The 18091-nt window shown below is 40.5% G+C and overlaps 1 protein-coding gene across 2 annotated transcripts in view; it reads right to left on the bottom strand.

Annotated features, from left to right (window-relative positions):
* Nucleotides 1-9347, bottom strand: part of LOC147178492 (vitamin D3 receptor A) — a 65180-nt gene extending 55833 nt beyond the window's left edge. For both annotated transcript variants that reach the window (XR_015094058.1, XM_086068319.1), the window contains exons 1-2: nucleotides 9246-9347; nucleotides 8336-8502 (exon numbers count right to left, since the gene is read on the bottom strand). The gene's annotated coding sequence lies outside the window, so the exon portion shown is untranslated. The remainder of the gene's footprint in view (nucleotides 1-8335; nucleotides 8503-9245) is intronic.
* Between the last annotated feature and the right edge of the window lie 8744 nt (nucleotides 9348-18091).

Genomic DNA, 18091 nt, shown 5'->3' with positions numbered 1-18091 from the left:
AGTGTGGTTATTTAAGCCACAACCTGAACAAATACACATCCACACCTCTTAAAAGGTCCAATGCCATTCAAAATCATTGTTTCTCGCTGTTTTAGGCATAAAAAATAACTCTGAAACAGTTTATTAAGCTGGACATCTATGAGGTTTGTTGTTTGCATGCAATTGAAAAGCAAAAGGGCTGCAAAATGAGCACAATTGAATTCAGCACCATTGTGACGTTTCGAGACTCATTATTCAAGTACCTGCCCACCTCATGGTTGCTACACACCCACTCAAAATGGCTGAGTGGCGAAAACGCACCAGCGTATAGTGCCAAGCAAAAAAAAATTGCATCAGCTGCCAACCTCAGAAGAATTGAGGAATATGCTGCCTAAATTTATTTTGGGAAAAACTCAGAAGTATTTTAGAACCAGAAATGTGCTGTGTTCAGGCACATTTCATGGAGGATGGCTTTGTCAACACAAGCTTTATCACAGACACAACAAATGACATTTCTGTGGCGGCTGTATGGTCGCATAGCATCACCATGGAGGTAAATTTAATGAAAATTAAAAATAAAAATCACACTGTCAGTCTACCTCAGGGTCATCGCTGGATGACCGCGAGTTCTACGAACGTAACCATGTAGGTTTTTCCTGCTTGGGGACTGGGCTGACGCACTGCCACGATGCACTGTGGTTGGCCATAATTAATTAGGCAACAGCCCACTGAATTTTAATATAGCCAACACAACTAAAAGAATTGGGCTATGTTCACAATGCAGGTCAATTAAATTTTTTGGGGACGTTTCCATTTATTAATTTTTTGCAATGTGAACAGTACAATTGTAATTACTTCCAAATCCGACCCGGGGGCTATTTCGTAGGTGGATATAAATAGGATATGTATCCATTGGGACTGCAGTCTGGATGCTCAGGTTGCGCTCATCTGACCAAGATGTCGTCAAAAGCCACTATTCACCACATGCAAGCGGGGAAGAGTTCTTATCTCACACAAAAGGTGGGGTCAGTTTGCTTCCTGATTTTTTTCTATCCAACAATTTATCAAACACATTTTGTATTAATATTGATCATGTGTCAATTTCAATACATATTGATATTGAATATGTAATTCAGCCATGCAGATGTTTATTTATTACGCGTGGCAATGACATTACAACATCTTTAGTAGACATCTCCATTAAATGAGAAAATCGAGAAGCATCTAATTTCTGCCAAAATATTTCTACCTACATGTTGTGTAGTATATAACATCACTATTTTAATCCCAAAAAATTACGGAATTGACTGATTTCAGATGTTTCACTCATACAGCAGTTAGACTATTTACTATGTAGTATGTAATATTAGGTTAGTTCAGTTTCCAAATCTGGTTATAACCCCACCATTTTGAAACTCCAAAATTGTATGACTTTTGGGACGTTTCACTTTAAAAGGTTCCACTCTTTTTCCAATACTCCAACTGCCAAAAGTAAATTTAAAAAAATAAAAAAATTAACGACTTCAGTTTAGACGTGTTTATACCAAGAACACATATTTGTCATCCATCCATCTTATACCGCTTATCCGAGGTCAGGTCGCGGGGGCAGCAGCTTTAGCAAGGAAGCCCAGACTTCCCTCTAACCAGCCACTTCAACCAGCTCCTCCAGTGGGATCCCAAGGCGTTCCCAGGCCAGCCGAGAGACCTAGTCTCTCCAGCGTGTCCTGGGTCGTCCCCAGGGCCTCCCGCCGGTGGGACATGCCCGGAACACCTCCCCAGGGAGGCGTCCAGGAGGCATCCGAACCAGATGCCCAAGCCACCTCAACATATTAGTCAACAATGCTCAAATAATTAATTCAAAACAATTCATCTGCTGTACCATCTCAAGTTATAAAGCATCAACATAATGAAACTGAAACACACACTGTCATGGGACAGCAACAACGCACCATGAACTTAATAATGAGCTCAATACAAAAGCAGCAAGCGTGTCTTTGTATGTATTGTCCATAAGTCGTGGATTTATGCACATTTGACAATTAGCAGAATTATCAAAACAATCAGCTATTAGTTTACAGCCTGCCTGGAACTCCACGAAGCACAAACCTCCTGAGCAACACATATCTTTTCCATTCAAACAACCTCGGTGCGGGTTGGGCTGGTGTTCAGAGCCAGTTCAGTTCTGGTTCAATAGTGAACTAATTTGGCTTTCCATGCTCTGTGGAGCTCCAACAAACCAACACGATGTTATTGTTTAAGTGGTGAAACTAATTATCATGCAAATGCACCCAAATGTAAAAGTGTGTCCATGTCCACAACCACACCGACGGTTCACAACTCCAGGCAAGAATTCTCTATTGTCATGCATTTCGGTTTGATAAAAATACGTTTTGAGGGGGGGGGGGGGGCATACAAGTAGGCTACACCTTCAAAAAAATTGTTGTTGTTTTTTTGACATGCATGACAATCTCCCCTGGGCAAACAACGGTACCTGTGTCAAACATCTCTTTTCATTTTCCTACTTTTCATCAGACCACTGTGTAACGTTCATACTGTATGAAACTGATAGCCATTGATCTCATTGCTCAACATACTTCCTGTCCAGAAGAATGAGGTGGAAAACAGAACATCAGCTGGTGACTAAGAAAGGTACATTACTAAAAGTAAATACAAATTTCAGAAAATTATTTTTACAATCAAACTTAATTGGGTGAGTCAGTATGGCCCAATGAATCAGCATTGTTTTGGTTGCGCTCCTGAGTGAGGCCAGTCTCGTCAAAGAAAATAGATTGTGCCCCCTTGTTTTCTAGCTGTTGACCATCGGTTATGAAAGAAATGGTAGAAATTTGACAGTCGGCATTGAAACTGCCTCAAGGGAGCTCCACTGTGTTAATACTGGAAATGTGTGGGAGAAACATCTACTATAAAGAACACCATAGTGAAGTGACACCATCCAGCAAGACTTCAGCATATCTATCAGACCTAATTTAAACGATTATTGCTACAGTTTGACTTGTCTTGGATTTCTTTGTTCTTGGATTTCTTTGTGATGTCACTGCACAATGGTAATAGAGATGGTAAAAAGGAAAACTGCGATGACAAGCATAGAATGGAAGTACAGTCACGTCCAAAGGTATTGAAATGGCCAGATCAAGTAATTTGTTTTTGTTGTATGCTTAAGACATTTGGGCTTCGTATCAAAAGATGAATGAGGCAAACGATAATTCCAGTTTATATTTCATATTTACATACTTAAACAACTTAGGACGGAGCACCTTTTGTTTGAACCAACCCACTTTTCAAGTGAACAAAAGTGTATTATTGTTATTATTAAATGAACTTTAAGTGAATAACATTACATATTTGGTGGCCTACCCCTGCTAACCCTTGCAACAACTGCATCAAGCCTTTGACTTCACCATTCTTTCTTTGAAGTGTTTTGCAGGCCTTTAATGCAGCTTCTTTTAGTTCTTGTTTGTTTCTGGGGGCTTGTTCCTTCAATCTCCTCGTCAGAAGCAGTCATGCAAGCCCCAAGCAATGACATTACATTTACCATGATTCACAGAGGAGTTTGTGTGTTTTGGATCATATACAGAATCAGATCCTTTCTTTTTCCATACTTTGGCCTTTCCATCACTTTGGTTGGTTAATCTTCCGCTCATCAGTCCATCAACCTTTGTGGCTCATCGCTGTACTTCTTTACAAAATCCAATGTGGCCTTCTGATTCTTTTTTCATGATGAGTGGTTTGCATCTTGTGGTATGGCCTGTTTATTTTCTTCTCTCAAAATATTCTTTGAGCAGTGGATACCTTCACCCCTACCCTGTCCTGTGGAGGTTGGCAGTGACGTCAAGGACTGTTGTCTTTTCGTGTTTCTTTCCAGCTCTCACAATGTTTCTGTCATCAACTGCTGTTAATACCCTTGGCCGACCTGTTCGATGTCTGTTGCTCAGGACATCAGTAGTTTTGTTTTCCGTTTCAGGACATTCCAAAATGTTGTACTGTCGATGCCCAATGTTTGTGCAATAGGTCTGATCGATTTTCCCTCTTCTGTCAGATTCAAAATGGTCTGCTTTTCTCCCGTACACAGCACACTGGTCTTCAGGTTAAACAGCTAATGCTGTTTTCACATGTGAAACCAAAAGCCAAAGATGTGCATTAATGTTTTAGCAATCAATCAAACACCGAAGCAATAACAACACCCATCAGTCACATCTTCCAATACTTTTGCTCACTTGAAAAGTGGGTGGGCTCTAGCAAAAGGTGGTTTATCCTGAGTTGCTTAACACATCTAAAAAAGCTGGTGGAATTCTCAACTTTTGTCTTATATTGATCTGAAACCCAAATGTCAGTATACAACAAAAACAAAGAAATTGAACTTTCCATTTCAATACTTTTGGAGGGGACCATAGTTTAATAAAAAATAGGTACAATATTGCAAAAAATATGTCAGCAATAATAATGAAAGACAGGTGAAATATAGGCTGTGATTAACTTATTTTTTTTACTTGTATGACAGTCAAGAATGTTAAAGCATGTGATCCCATTCCTGCTGGGTATCCATCATACTTGCCAAAAGGCCAGTTAACAATTCATTGTAAGTGTTTAACTTTGTTTTACACCTGGATGAGAGGTAATGGTATCTTTAAAATTACTTGCACACATTAAAAAAAAAAGTGCTTAAAGATGATGAGAGTTTAGCGCTGGAATGCAGCAATGGCATTTGTCATTATTTCTTACGGGAAAAATTGTGTTTAATTGCCACTGGAATTTTGGAGCTTTCAATTATCATTTAAGGGTGCACAAATCAGCATTGGTAAGTGGTACTTCATTTATATAGCGCTTTTCCACCTAACAATGCCCTCAAAGCGCTTTACATTCAAGTACTCATTCACACCTACTGATGACACAGCATCAAGAGCAACTGCGGGGTTCAGTGTCTTGCTCAAGGATACTTCGACATGGTCACAATGGCACGGGATCAAACCCCCAACCTCTAGGTTGGGAGGTGACCACTCTACCACTGAGCCACACCACCGCCTTGGTTCAACCAAGTCACGCCTTAACACCATTATAACTTACAATAGCACTTAGAGTGCAGACTTGCGCCAAAGTCAACAATTCTAATTTGGATAACCACCAAACTGCAATATCCCATTCAGTGTCTGACTTTTTTCATTGAGATTCATGCATTATTCATAGAAGGTAGAGAAAATATAATAAATGCCTAAAAGGGAAAACAAATATACAGAGTATTTGAGTTTTGAGAAAATAGTGATAAAAAGTGAACATCTATGGCAGATGTAATCATAACTTACAACCCCAACTCCCACCCATCGGCTGGTGAAGAGACATTAACTTAGAGAAATAGACTGAGCATATTGAGAAAAAAGTTTTACAAGTCCAATGCTGACTAATATTCCTGAAAATCATTTATTTTTCCAAATATACAGCTCTGTCAAATATTAAGCGACCACTGCAAAATTATTAAGTTTCTCAGATTTTCCTATTAATTGGTATAAGTACAGGGAGTCCTCGAGTTACGTCGTATGCGACCTACGTCGTTTTGACTTTACGGCACCTTCTTTTTCGTTAATTTCCCACAGTAATCACGCCATTTTTAAGTTATTTAAAGTTGTGTTGTTGTTACCTCCAGCAACGGACCATCGAGCAGTTCGGCTCGCCATCAGGCGCGTCACATTTCCGTGTTTAAGTTTGAATTAGCTCCACTCTGCCATCCGCCAGCAATGAATGTCCGTGCGGAAACACGAAATATATGACGTATCAATACGTCATAAGCGTCATAGTCGCTGCGTACACATGACGTATCACTACGCCATGAGCTTCTTTTTTTTTTATGCAAGAGTGTACAGGAGGGTCTGGCGCAGCATCTGACTGAAGGACTGCAATGTTATTTAAAAGAAACAACCAGCAGGTGGCAGCAAGTATAAGATCAGCCAGTATCACGCAAGAATCTTGTTGTAGAAGAAAAGAAGCAGGAAGTGTAGCTTGGGACTGGGAGTATGGTCTGTCAATACTAGCGTGTTGTAGAGCAGCGGGGAGCAAGTAGAAAATAAGCAATTGGCAGAACAAAACAGTTCAACCTTTTTGGCTTAAAAAAAAAAAAGCATCCTCATCGGCTCATCAAAGCATAACGGCGGCTATCGAGTTGCTGCACGTCAAGGAATGACGCTTTGTTCGTCAAACAAACGCAACGAGCAACCGTCGAGCGATGATCCGCAGGGTTAACGGCTCATTTTGCCGGTCACGTCGACCTAGGGGTGGCAAAAACGGAACATTGAAACGATCAAATCATTTGGAACAATTGATTCACGAAAATAATCGATCTTTTGGAACGTTCGAAATATCAGCGACATCTGGTGGTCAGTTGTAAAATATTACAATCAAACAGTAGAGCATTGTTGCCAGCTCCCCAGTAAGGAAATTAACTTTTGGCTGTCTGTCATCACCTAATTTACACAACTTGCAATCGGCCTATACTGTAATTGTAATGGACGCCATAAGAGAGAGAAATAAGTATAGAAGAACAAATGATCTTTTTGTTGCAGATACTTTGTTTTTAATTTTGCCTCTCAACATGACTTAAATGCTCTGACAAAAAAACCAGTACTATCACATTTAATCAAAAACCTGTAGGCTACATTTCAAAGGCTTTTTTTATTTATCTGATTGTATTTATTTATTTTGCGACAGGGCATTTTAAGTTTTGACAGAAAGTATTAAAGAGGAAAAAGAATGACCTGCAAAAACATGCAGCCTGGATCGGGAATTGAACCGGGGTTACCTGCATTATTATTCTCAGCCCATTGTGCGGGTGCGTTACCACTGACCAAACTTCCGCATACAAGAGTGTCGATGACATTTTCTTATGTAAGTCGATGAAGCAGCAGCCATGGCAATTTTACAAAGTATACTAAGGTTGGATTTATTTTAGATTTAAGACATTTTAATATGGTGCAATGCTCGTATTAAAATTTTAGAAAAGGGATAACATGTTCACTTAATGTGACGTTTGGAGGCGTAATGGAACGCGAAAGGCAACTGTCCCGTGACATCCTGATTCTGAGGCAGATTTAGGAACGCGATTCTAATCACAAGTTCCGCCTGGGTTCCGGTATGTACCAAAACACAGTTTCGATTTTGCCATCACTGAGTCAACCCCTGCACAAACTGTTTGTTTGTTTTTATCAAAAGCACTTTTTGGAACGTTGTTTTATTGCACTAAAACTTTATTTAAATGTTTGAGCTGTCACAAAAGAAAAAATGGTAGTTAAAGTCCAAGTTGTGCTTAAAATTTACAATGCAATTTTACAAAAAGCTCTTTTTATACGGTTTTTTTACCTCAGAATTGGAATTTCGACAAAACTTAGCTATATTCTAACGCTGATAACTAAAGAATGGAAAAAGATAGAAATACACTTCTTTTTTCTGATGAAAGAAATGAGTCTAATTGTTCCTTTGGTATGTTCCATGTTTATATAGCAATATAACACAATATTCTGTGGGCCTTGCAAGATCAGTCAAAATCCAGTAAAACGGCTTGTATTGAAGGGGGCTCCAATAAAAAATGGCTGGTATTCAATGAGTTAATTTTTCACACCGCTTTTTTTTTAATTTGTATTTATTTTTTTAGAAAAGATCATTTATTTAATGAGATGTATGCAGGAGTTCATGAAGAAATGTGTTTTCATTTTAGGGAAACCGGAATTTGTGCAACAAATATTAGGCCTACTGCACACTACAGGATTATCAATTATTTAAATACTGGATCGAATTCGAAAATACTTTGCCGTCACACGTTTTAAACATTGAAGTCGAGATAATCATAAAAACAAGTGTCCTGACCATGACAACAATTTTGACTCTGAAGAGAATAGATTTCATCTAAACAAGGGTATTGTCAACCTACCCTACATGCGCAATGTGCCTGTTTAGCAGCAACACCCCTTTATTTTCTTCACACGTTCAAGTCACAATTGCAGCCACGCAGCTGGTTGTTACTAGTGTTTCTCATTTGCAGAGTCGCGGTTCAGCCCTGCTGCACGCGCGCGCGCACACACGTGTGGAATGTGGAGGGAAGCAACAATAACACTAGCCACACACACGCACACACAACACGGTGCTGGCCTAGCGTGTGCTGGAAATTGTACGTGTGTGTGTATCTGCAATGCGAAATACCACGCGGGGCTCTCCCTTCAGCCTGGAAACAAAGAAAGAAGGCTCGACTGCGTGATGCTGTTCGGACCATGTGCGTCAAAACAGCGTGCACTATAAACCCAGCAAGCGTGTGCGTGCGTGCGTGCGTGCGCGTGCGTGTATGCGAGATTTCTCTTACCTGATGTGGCATATCAACGTTCGCGCTGTGCAGTGGTAGCAGAGGAAGAGGATGAAAAAAAGGAAGGGAGCAAAAATGTTGTGGTGGCCAAATTTTCCGAGCCAGTTGAAGGCAATGACTTAAGGAATTCTCCCCGGTGAAAAACTTTTCCTCGGTATTAAACCAAACTGTCAACAGAGAAGAAAACGGGGGAGTGAATCAGGCAGAGTAACGGTCAGTCAACATGGAGGTGGGACAGGGGAGCGGGTAGTGGTGGGGAGGCGCGTTAGCCCCGATGACGCCCCCTTGATCCTGAGATTTCAACATGCATGCTTTTAATAAAACATAAAATAACCACACACACAAGCATTGTGACACATTCAGGGTAAATAAGTTGCACATGACGCAACACTTCACCTTTGACATAATATCACGCGGCGTAGTAGTGGCCGAACTCCCGAGGCGAATTCAAAAGAATGCTCGCACCGTTCCGTCCCGGTGCCTCAAAGTTGAAATACGCCGTCGTGGTCAAAAGACGCCAAGTTGGCTTCCGCGAGACGCAAGCGTGCGAGCGCCACAGACGGACGTCAACCGGATTCGCTCGCCCCTTGGGGCTAGCAATAACAACAGTGCAGTCCGAGAGAATGTCACGTCACGTATCCATATAGCGAGAGCGGCAGGGCAGTGAAACGGCCACCGGGCAGTGACATTACACCCTGACGGGCTGCGTGTATTGTCCCGGTGAACGGCGTGTCAAAATATAGCAGCCCGCTAAAGAGAGCGGTAATAGCAGCTAGCACACTTTTGTCTAGCCCGAAAGCTACTTTTAAACAGAACCGAAATGACTAAAGAATTAAACGCCAATGCTCTTTGGGTGTTGGAACACTTCTCCGGACAGTGCAAACGTCGCTTAAAGCGCAAAACAACTTACATTTGTCCTTACGAAACGGAGCATTAGTCCAGTCTTGGACGACTCAACGTAGCTGGACAAGCGCTTCTCCAGTGTCCCGCCCCCTTTGTAGAGCCACACGACATATCTATACATACTATAAATCCCCCATCGTCCAATCACGGCTCTTCACTCGCGAACGAGCTTTTCTCTCATTGGTCTAAAGACCGCTCAATCTGTGGTATGTCGCCAGCTGTCTCCCTACCATATAGAGGTGTGTCGTGACGTCACATTAGGCCTGTTTTGGGTAAACAATCTGAGACAAAAAGGATCACAAAACGACAGTAATGCTGATTTTAATTAAACTGATGTATCAAAACAATTAATTAATTACTTTATGTAGGTATATAAGAAATAGTATGTGCACATTTGAGGTTTTTATTTGTTTTTATCAACAGTGCTGAATTGTATCTGTTTAATGTACAGTATTTTAACTGCATTGTCCAAATAAATTATTTAAGATTTACCTATACATAATGTATGGAATTTCAAGCCTCCCCTCGCCCCCCTGGCAAATGCTGGAAACTGATAGTAGGGTGTAGCGGCCTATATGTACACACTACAAGAGTGTGCATCCACAAGGTTTCAAACCCATTTTGGAGTGCTCAAGCACCCATAAATTGAACCCCAGCACCTTCAGAATTTGACAGATTATTATATATTTTTTTAGTTATGGTATGTCTTTTTCAAACAAGCTAGAAACCTGTACAACCAGTACATGATGTTTTTACAACAAACCCCCCCCCCCTTCCCCCTATAAAAAGGTTTGTTCCACCATTCCATCTCTCCCCCTTTGAGCACGCCACACAGAGTAATACGCTTGCCTTCCGGTGATACGCAGTCATGGTGCAATTACCTGGCTTAAACCTGGTTTATGTGGAACATTTATTCTACCTCTCATTCTCAGGCCATTGAATCGATCGCAACTGGACTGCTCTGTTTGTAGCAGTCCAGTTGCGATCGATTCCATGCCCTGAGAATGAAATGATCTAGATGAGAATATATATACCGCTCAATACAAACAAAATATTATCATTACCATTCCTTATTATTATTATTATTATTTTTTGTATTTATTTTTTGCTTCATATAATCGTAGCTCACTGTTTCTGTTGTTTGTTTGTTTGTTTGTTTGTTTGTTTGTTTGTTTGTTTGTTACTGGGACACCTTGTGACCCTAATGAGGCCAATACCTATTGAAAATAGATAGATCAATGGATTGATTCAAACAGAAAATGATTGGATGTGTTCTAAATATACAGTACAGTATTATGGTAATTCAGAATACTTTCCTGTAGACCAGTGGTGTCAAACTTTTGTCATGTGCCATATTGTAGTTATGGTGTCCTTTGGAGGGCCGCTATAATCCCAAATGTAGGATCGCCCCATATTGCATATGCACAACAAATTGATGAATAACTAAGTTTGAAATCAGGGCCAGTAAAACCTTCTTTTTTTCAAATACTAGATTTATGTTAAAAGATTGGTAACAACAGTGCTTTGAATATCTCAACGGTTTTAAAAGTGAAGACAATTTGCGGTTGTATTTTAGCAACAAACCTGAAGTTGCGATGCACATCGTTTGCTATCACAGGATACACACACAGGTTTTTCCCCTTGTATTCTTCCTGATCTATTTTTCAACCAGAATTTGGGGACACTATGTAAATGTATATTCAAAAATTAAGAGAGAAGTTTGCAGCCTCACTTCACCCTCAAGTCTCTGACCAACATCAAACCCACACTAATGTGCACTGTAAGAACGTGCACAGCAAATAGCTTAGCCATGGCTGCTACATTGCTAGTATGACTTATTCATGATGTAGTGTTGTGTTGTTACTCTTGTTTTACCTCAAGAGCTGTCCAATTCCTTCTTTTTCTCTTTTGTTGCTAACTGGAGGTAAATAGTCCCACCAAGGAAAGCGAGGCTGCTGGGTGTCCTCAATGACACGGCGAAGCTGTGGTGTGTGCCCACATGTACAACGGAAATGATAGACAAGATCTCTTCGGCATTCCTTTGTCTCTATAATGTCTGCATGATACAAGAGTATTCTTGTCAAGATGCAGTTTTGAAATAATAACTAAAGTAAAATGGGGAATATAAAATGGGGCCAGTGAAGGATGATCCAAACACTGTCTCTTATTTTACAGGTCTGGACTTAAAAATGATGCCTGCAGCAAAAAAATAAAATAAAAAATCCTAAAACAGACTTGTCATTCCCGTCCAGCATTGGCTTCATTCCGGCTATTATTGTGGCCCTGCCATGAACATTTGTGCAGTTCCTCGTGCTCGAATATGGGACATTTACTTCCGTGAAGATAATCATATTTGTACAAGGGCTATGGTCGCCGTCCACTGCAGCCATCGAGGCTCCGCAGGGGATTGTTGGCATCCTGGTGACAGTGAACAGCGTCTTGTGTCTGTGGTTGTTTGACCATGGCCCAGAGACAGGACACGGACTCTCATTCGACACTGTAAAGCATCTTTGGGTGTCTTGAAGGTACTATAAAATGTATTGTTTTCTTATTAATTTTATTATTATTATGGGCCTGCTAAGCGGAGCAAGCAGCAGCGAAGCTGCTGCTTGCGGAGCAAGCAGGCACATATTACTATCCACCCTAGAAAAAGGGTTTATTATGGGCCTGCTAAGCGGAGCAAGCAGCAGCGAAGCTGCTGCTTGCGGAGCAAGCAGGCACATATTACTATCCTAGAAAAAGGGTTTATTATGGGCCTGCTAAGCGGAGCAAGCAGCAGCGAAGCTGCTGCTTGCGGAGCAAGCAGCAGCGAAGCTGCTGCTTGCGGAGCAAGCAGGCACATATTACTATCCACCCTAGAAAAGTGTTTATTCTTCTTATTTTTATTATGGGCCTGCTAAGCGGAGCAAGCAGCAGCGAAGCTGCTGCTTGCGGAGCAAGCAGGCACATATTACTATCCACCCTAGAAAAGGGTTTATTATGGGCCTGCTAAGCGGAGCAAGCAGCAGCGAAGCTGCTGCTTGCGGAGCAAGCAGGCACATATTACTATCCACCCTAGAAAAGGGTTTATTTTTATTATGGGCCTGCTAAGCGGAGCAAGCAGCAGCGAAGCTGCTGCTTGCGGAGCAAGCAGGCACATATTACTATCCTAGAAAAGGGGTTTATTATGGGCCTGCTAAGCGGAGCAAGCAGCAGCGAAGCTGCTGCTTGCGGAGCAAGCAGGCACATATTACTATCCACCCTAGAAAAGGGTTTATTATGGGCCTGCTAAGCGGAGCAAGCAGCAGCGAAGCTGCTGCTTGCGGAGCAAGCAGGCACATATTACTATCCTAGAAAAGGGGTTTATTTTTTTTATTATGGGCCTGCTAAGCGGAGCAAGCAGCAGCGAAGCTGCTGCTTGCGGAGCAAGCAGGCACATATTACTATCCTAGAAAAAAGGGTTTATTATGGGCCTGCTAAGCGGAGCAAGCAGCAGCGAAGCTGCTGCTTGCGGAGCAAGCAGGCACATATTACTATCCACCCTAGAAAAGGGTTTATTATTTTTCTTTTTCTTTTTTATTCTTCCACCGACTTTTCCGCAAAAATGCGGCCCGAACCGTAGATCGCACCGGGACAAATGAGGTATCAAACGATGCGGCTCGCTCTGACTCGCTGCGCTATTATTTTTATAAGAATTCCCAGTTACCATGGCGACGCTATTCCCAAAAAACCACCCAAAATTCAAGGAAGGAAAAACCCATAGGAATGAATGGGATATCAACTCCAAACGAGCACCTTTTTCCAAGACACGCTGCGCGCGCATACGTTCACCGATTGATATGAATTTTAGCTCATTTTGTTGGAATTTTTCCCATCTTTAGCTCAGTGTCAAAAAAAATATTAAGGAATGAAAGCTCTTCCCCCTGTGCGGGTTCAAAGACAGTGAGTGTAATCGCCACTCTGATATGCAATTAAGGCTTCAGTGACGGGAACCAAAAAATCTATTTCCAAAAGTTTCACTTCAACTCGTCACCATGGCCACAATCTTTGCTCACTAGACATCAAATTCACACATTTTGTAGCCACAAGCCTCTGCTTTCTGAAAAACTAAGTTTTATTTGGCTAAGGTGTCATTTAGTACCTTTATTTTCACTTTAAGCGAGGAGAAGTCGGACTTTCTCGCCTATCTCCTCCATGTTAATTTCGCCGTTTTTTCCCTCTTCATTTTCGATCAATCATAAGTTTTCAACCTGCTCTCATTTGGTCATTTTTCATCCGATTAAAAATCTGAGAACATGCTCGCGTTCCCCAAACCCTTGCCGTTCTAACAAGCCATTTCTGGAATCTGCATCTTCAACCGTTAAGTCGCGAGAGGCTTTTGTTTGAGGTGAGCGTAATCCTATACAAATCAATGGAGTGTTGGTGCGTGACGTCTCCTCACAACTTAAAATCAAATGTGTGTGCGTGAATGTGCATGTTTTGTAAAGGGGCAGTAAGATACTTGATTGTGTTGAACTTCCACATTTCTTGACCGATTTCAATGGTTTAAATTTTAAACTGTTCAGCTCATTGAAATGTTACTTAAAATCAAATGTGTGTGCGTGAATGTGCATGTTTCTTAAAGGGGCAGTAACATACTGTTGATTATTGTTAACTTCCACATTTCTTGAGCGATTTCAATGGTTGAAAGTTTAAACTGTTCAGCTCATTGAAAAGAGTTAGCAGGCCCATTCAAAATTTCCGCGGGAATTTTTCTAGTTGTTGTTATTATTATATCATCCTTCCACGAATTTTCTGCTAAAATGCGGCCCGTACCGTAGATCGCACCGGCAAGAATTAGGTATCAAACGATGCGGCTCGATCTGACTCGGTGCGGCATTATTTTTCTAAGAATTCCCAGTTACCATGGCGACGCTATTCCCAAAAAACTCCCAAATAAAGTCCCATAGGAATGAATGGGAATCCGAAAGAGATCAACTCCAATCAAGCACCTTTTTCAAAGACACGCTGCGCGCGCATACATTAACCGACCGATATGAAAAATAGCTCATTTTGTTGGAATTTTTGTCATCTTTAGCTCAGTGTCAAAAAAAAATTTAAGGAATGAAAGCTCTCCCCCCTGTGCGGGTTCAAAGACAGTGAGCAAAGGGGTAAAAGTCGCCTTTCTTGCATCAGTTAGAGCGTGACTAATTAAGGTCTGAGTGGTGGGAACCAAAAAATATATTTCCAAAAGTTTCACTTCAACTCGTCACCATGGCCACAATCTTTGCTCACTAGACATCAAATTCGCACATTTTGTAGCCACAAGCCTCTGCTTTCTGAAGAACTAAGTTTTATTTGGCTACGGTGTCATTTAGTACCTTTATTTTCACTTTAAGCGAGGAGAAGTCGCACATTTTTGATCTCTTTTCAATGTAATTTTCGCCGTTTTTGCCTCTTCATTTTCGATCAATCATAAGTTTTCAACCTGCTCTCATTTGGTCATTTTTCATCCGATTAAAAAACTGAGAACATGCTCGCGTTCCCCAAACCCTTGCCGTTCTAACGAGCCATTTCTGGAATCTGCATCTTCAACCGTTAAGTCGCGAGAGGCTTTTGTTTGAGGTGAGCGTAATCCTATACAAATCAATGGAGTGTTGGTGCGTGACGTCTCCTCACAACTTAAAATCAAATGTGTGTGCGTGAATGTGCATGTTTTGTATAGGGGCAGTGAGATACTGTTAATTATGGTAGATTCCACATTTCTTGACCGATTTCAATGGTTTGAATTTTAAACTGTTCAGCTCATTGAAATGTTACTTAAAATCAAATGTGTGTGCGTGAATGTGCATGTTTCTTAAAAACCCTTGCCGTTCTAACGAGCCATTTCTGGAATCTGCATCTTCAACCGTTAAGTCGCGAGAGGCTTTTGTTTGAGGTGAGCGTAATCCTATACAAATCAATGGAGTGTTGGTGCGTGACGTCTCCTCACAACTTCAAATCAAATGTGTGTGCGTGAATGTGCATGTTTTGTAAAGGGGCAGTGAGATACTGTTAATTATGGTAGATTCCACATTTCTTGACCGATTTCAATGGTTTGAATTTTAAACTGTTCAGCTCATTGAAATGTTACTTAAAATCAAATGTGTGTGCGTGAATGTGCATGTTTCTTAAAGGGGCAGTAACATATTGTTGATTATGGTTAACTTTTACATTTCTTGAGCGATTTCAATGGTTTGAATTTTAAACTGTTCAGCTCATTGAAATGTTGGTTAAAATCAAATGTGTGTGCGTGAATGTGCATATTTCTTAAAGGGACAGTAAGATACTTTATTTGATCTTGATTATGGTTAACTTGCACATTTCTTGAGCGATTTCAATGGTTGAAATTTTAAACTGTTCAGCTCATTGAAATGTTAGTTAAAATCAAATGTGTGTGCGTGAATGTGCATGTTTCTTAAAGGGGCAGTAACATATTGTTGATTATGGTTAACTTTTACATTTCTTGAGCGATTTCAATGGTTTGAATTTTAAACTGTTCAGCTCATTGAAATGTTGGTTAAAATCAAATGTGTGTGCGTGAATGTGCATATTTCTTAAAGGGACAGTAAGATACTTTATTTGATCTTGATTATGGTTAACTTGCACATTTCTTGAGCGATTTCAATGGTTGAAATTTTAAACTGTTCAGCTCATTGAAATGTTAGTTAAAATCAAATGTGTGTGCGTGAATGTGCATGTTTCTTAAAGGGGCAGTAACATACTGTTGATTTTGGTTAACTTGCACATTTCTTGAGCGATTTCAATGGTTGAAATTTTAAACTGTTCAGCTCATTGAAAAGAGTTAGCAGGCCCATTCAAAATTTCCGCGGGAATTTTTCTAGTTTTTATATTATCTTCCAGCGACTTTTCCGCAAGAATAGGGGCCGTACCGTAGATCGCACCGCGACAAATAAGGTATCAAACGATGCGGCTCGATTTGACTCGCTGCGCTATTATTTTTATAAGAATTCCCAGTTACCATGGCGACACAATTCCCCAAAATGTCCCCCAAAAAGTCCCATAGGAATGAATGGGAATCCGAAAATGATCACATCAAATCAAGCACCTTTTTCCAAGACACGCTGCGCGCGCATACGTTAACCGACCGATATGAATTTTAGCTCATTTTGTTGGAATTTTTGTCATCTTTAGCTCAGTGTCAAAAAAAAAATTAAGGAATGAAAGCTCTCCCCCCTGTGCGGGTTCAAAGACAGTGAGTGTAATCGCCACTCTGATATGCAATTAAGGCTTCAGTGACGGGAACCAAAAAAATCTATTTCCAAAAGTTTCACTTCAACTCGTCACCATGGCCACAATCTTTGCTCACTAGACATCAAATTCACACATTTTGTAGCCACAAGCCTCTGCTTTCTGAAAAACTAAGTTTTATTTGGCTAAGGTGTCAATTAGTACCTTTATTTTCACTTTAAGCGAGGAGAAGTCGGACTTTGGCGCCTATCTCCTCCATGTTAATTTCGCTGTTTTTTCCCTCTTCATTTTCGATCAATCATAAGTTTTCAACCTGCTCTCATTTGGTCATTTTTCATCCGATTAAAAAACTGAGAACATGCTCGCGTTCCCCAAACCCTTGCCGTTCTAACGAGCCATGTCTGGAATCTGCATCTTCAACCGTTAAGTCGCGAGAGGCTTTTGTTTGAGGTGAGCGTAATCCTATACAAATCAATGGAGTGTTGGTGCGTGACGTCTCCTCACAACTTAAAATCAAATGTGTGTGCGTGAATGTGCATGTTTTGTAAAGGGGCAGTGAGATACTGTTAATTATGGTAGATTCCACATTTCTTGACCGATTTCAATGGTTTGAATTTTAAACTGTTCAGCTCATTGAAATGTTACTTAAAATCAAATGTGTGTGCGTGAATGTGCATATTTCTTAAAGGGACAGTAAGATACTTTATTTGATCTTGATTATGGTTAACTTTTACATTTCTTGAGCGATTTCAATGGTTGAAATTTTAAACTGTTCAGCTCATTGAAATGTTACTTAAAATCAAATGTGTGTGCGTGAATGTGCATGTTTCTTAAAGGGGCAGTAACATACTGTTGATTATGGTTAACTTTTACATTTCTTGACCGATTTCAATGGTTTAAATTTTAAACTGTTCAGCTCATTGAAATGTTGGTTAAAATCAAATGTGTGTGCGTGAATGTGCATATTTCTTAAAGGGACAGTAAGATACTTTATTTGATCTTGATTATGGTTAACTTGCACATTTCTTGAGCGATTTCAATGGTTGAAAGTTTAAACTGTTCAGCTCATTGAAATGTTACTTAAAATCAAATGTGTGTGCGTGAATGTGCATGTTTCTTAAAGGGGCAGTAACATACTGTTGATTATGGTTAACTTCCACATTTCTTGAGCGATTTCAATGGTTGAAAGTTTAAACTGTTCAGCTCATTGAAAAGAGTTAGCAGGCCCATTCAAAATTTCCGCGGGAATTTTTCTAGTTTTTATTTTTTTTATATTTTATTCCACCGACTTTTCCGCAAAAATGCGGCCCGAACCGTAGATCGCACCGGCACGAATGAGGTATCAAACGATGCGGCTCGATCTGACTCGGTGCGGCATTATTTTTCTAAGAATTCCCAGTTACCATGGCGACGCTATTCCCAAAAAACTCCCAAATAAAGTCCCATAGGAATGAATGGGAATCCGAAAGAGATCAACTCCAATCAAGCACCTTTTTCAAAGACACGCTGCGCGCGCATACATTAACCGACCGATATGAAAAATAGCTCATTTTGTTGGAATTTTTGTCATCTTTAGCTCAGTGTCAAAAAAAAATTTAAGGAATGAAAGCTCTCCCCCCTGTGCGGGTTCAAAGACAGTGAGCA

The sequence above is a fragment of the Leptonotus elevatus genome, chromosome 2, assembly GCF_054856555.1.
Source record: "Leptonotus elevatus isolate MCC_2025b chromosome 2, RoL_Lele_1.0, whole genome shotgun sequence".
Classification (NCBI taxonomy): Eukaryota; Metazoa; Chordata; class Actinopteri; order Syngnathiformes; family Syngnathidae; genus Leptonotus; species Leptonotus elevatus.
The sequence above is the reverse complement of the archived record's forward strand: the minus strand, read 5'-3'. Positions and strand labels throughout refer to the sequence as shown.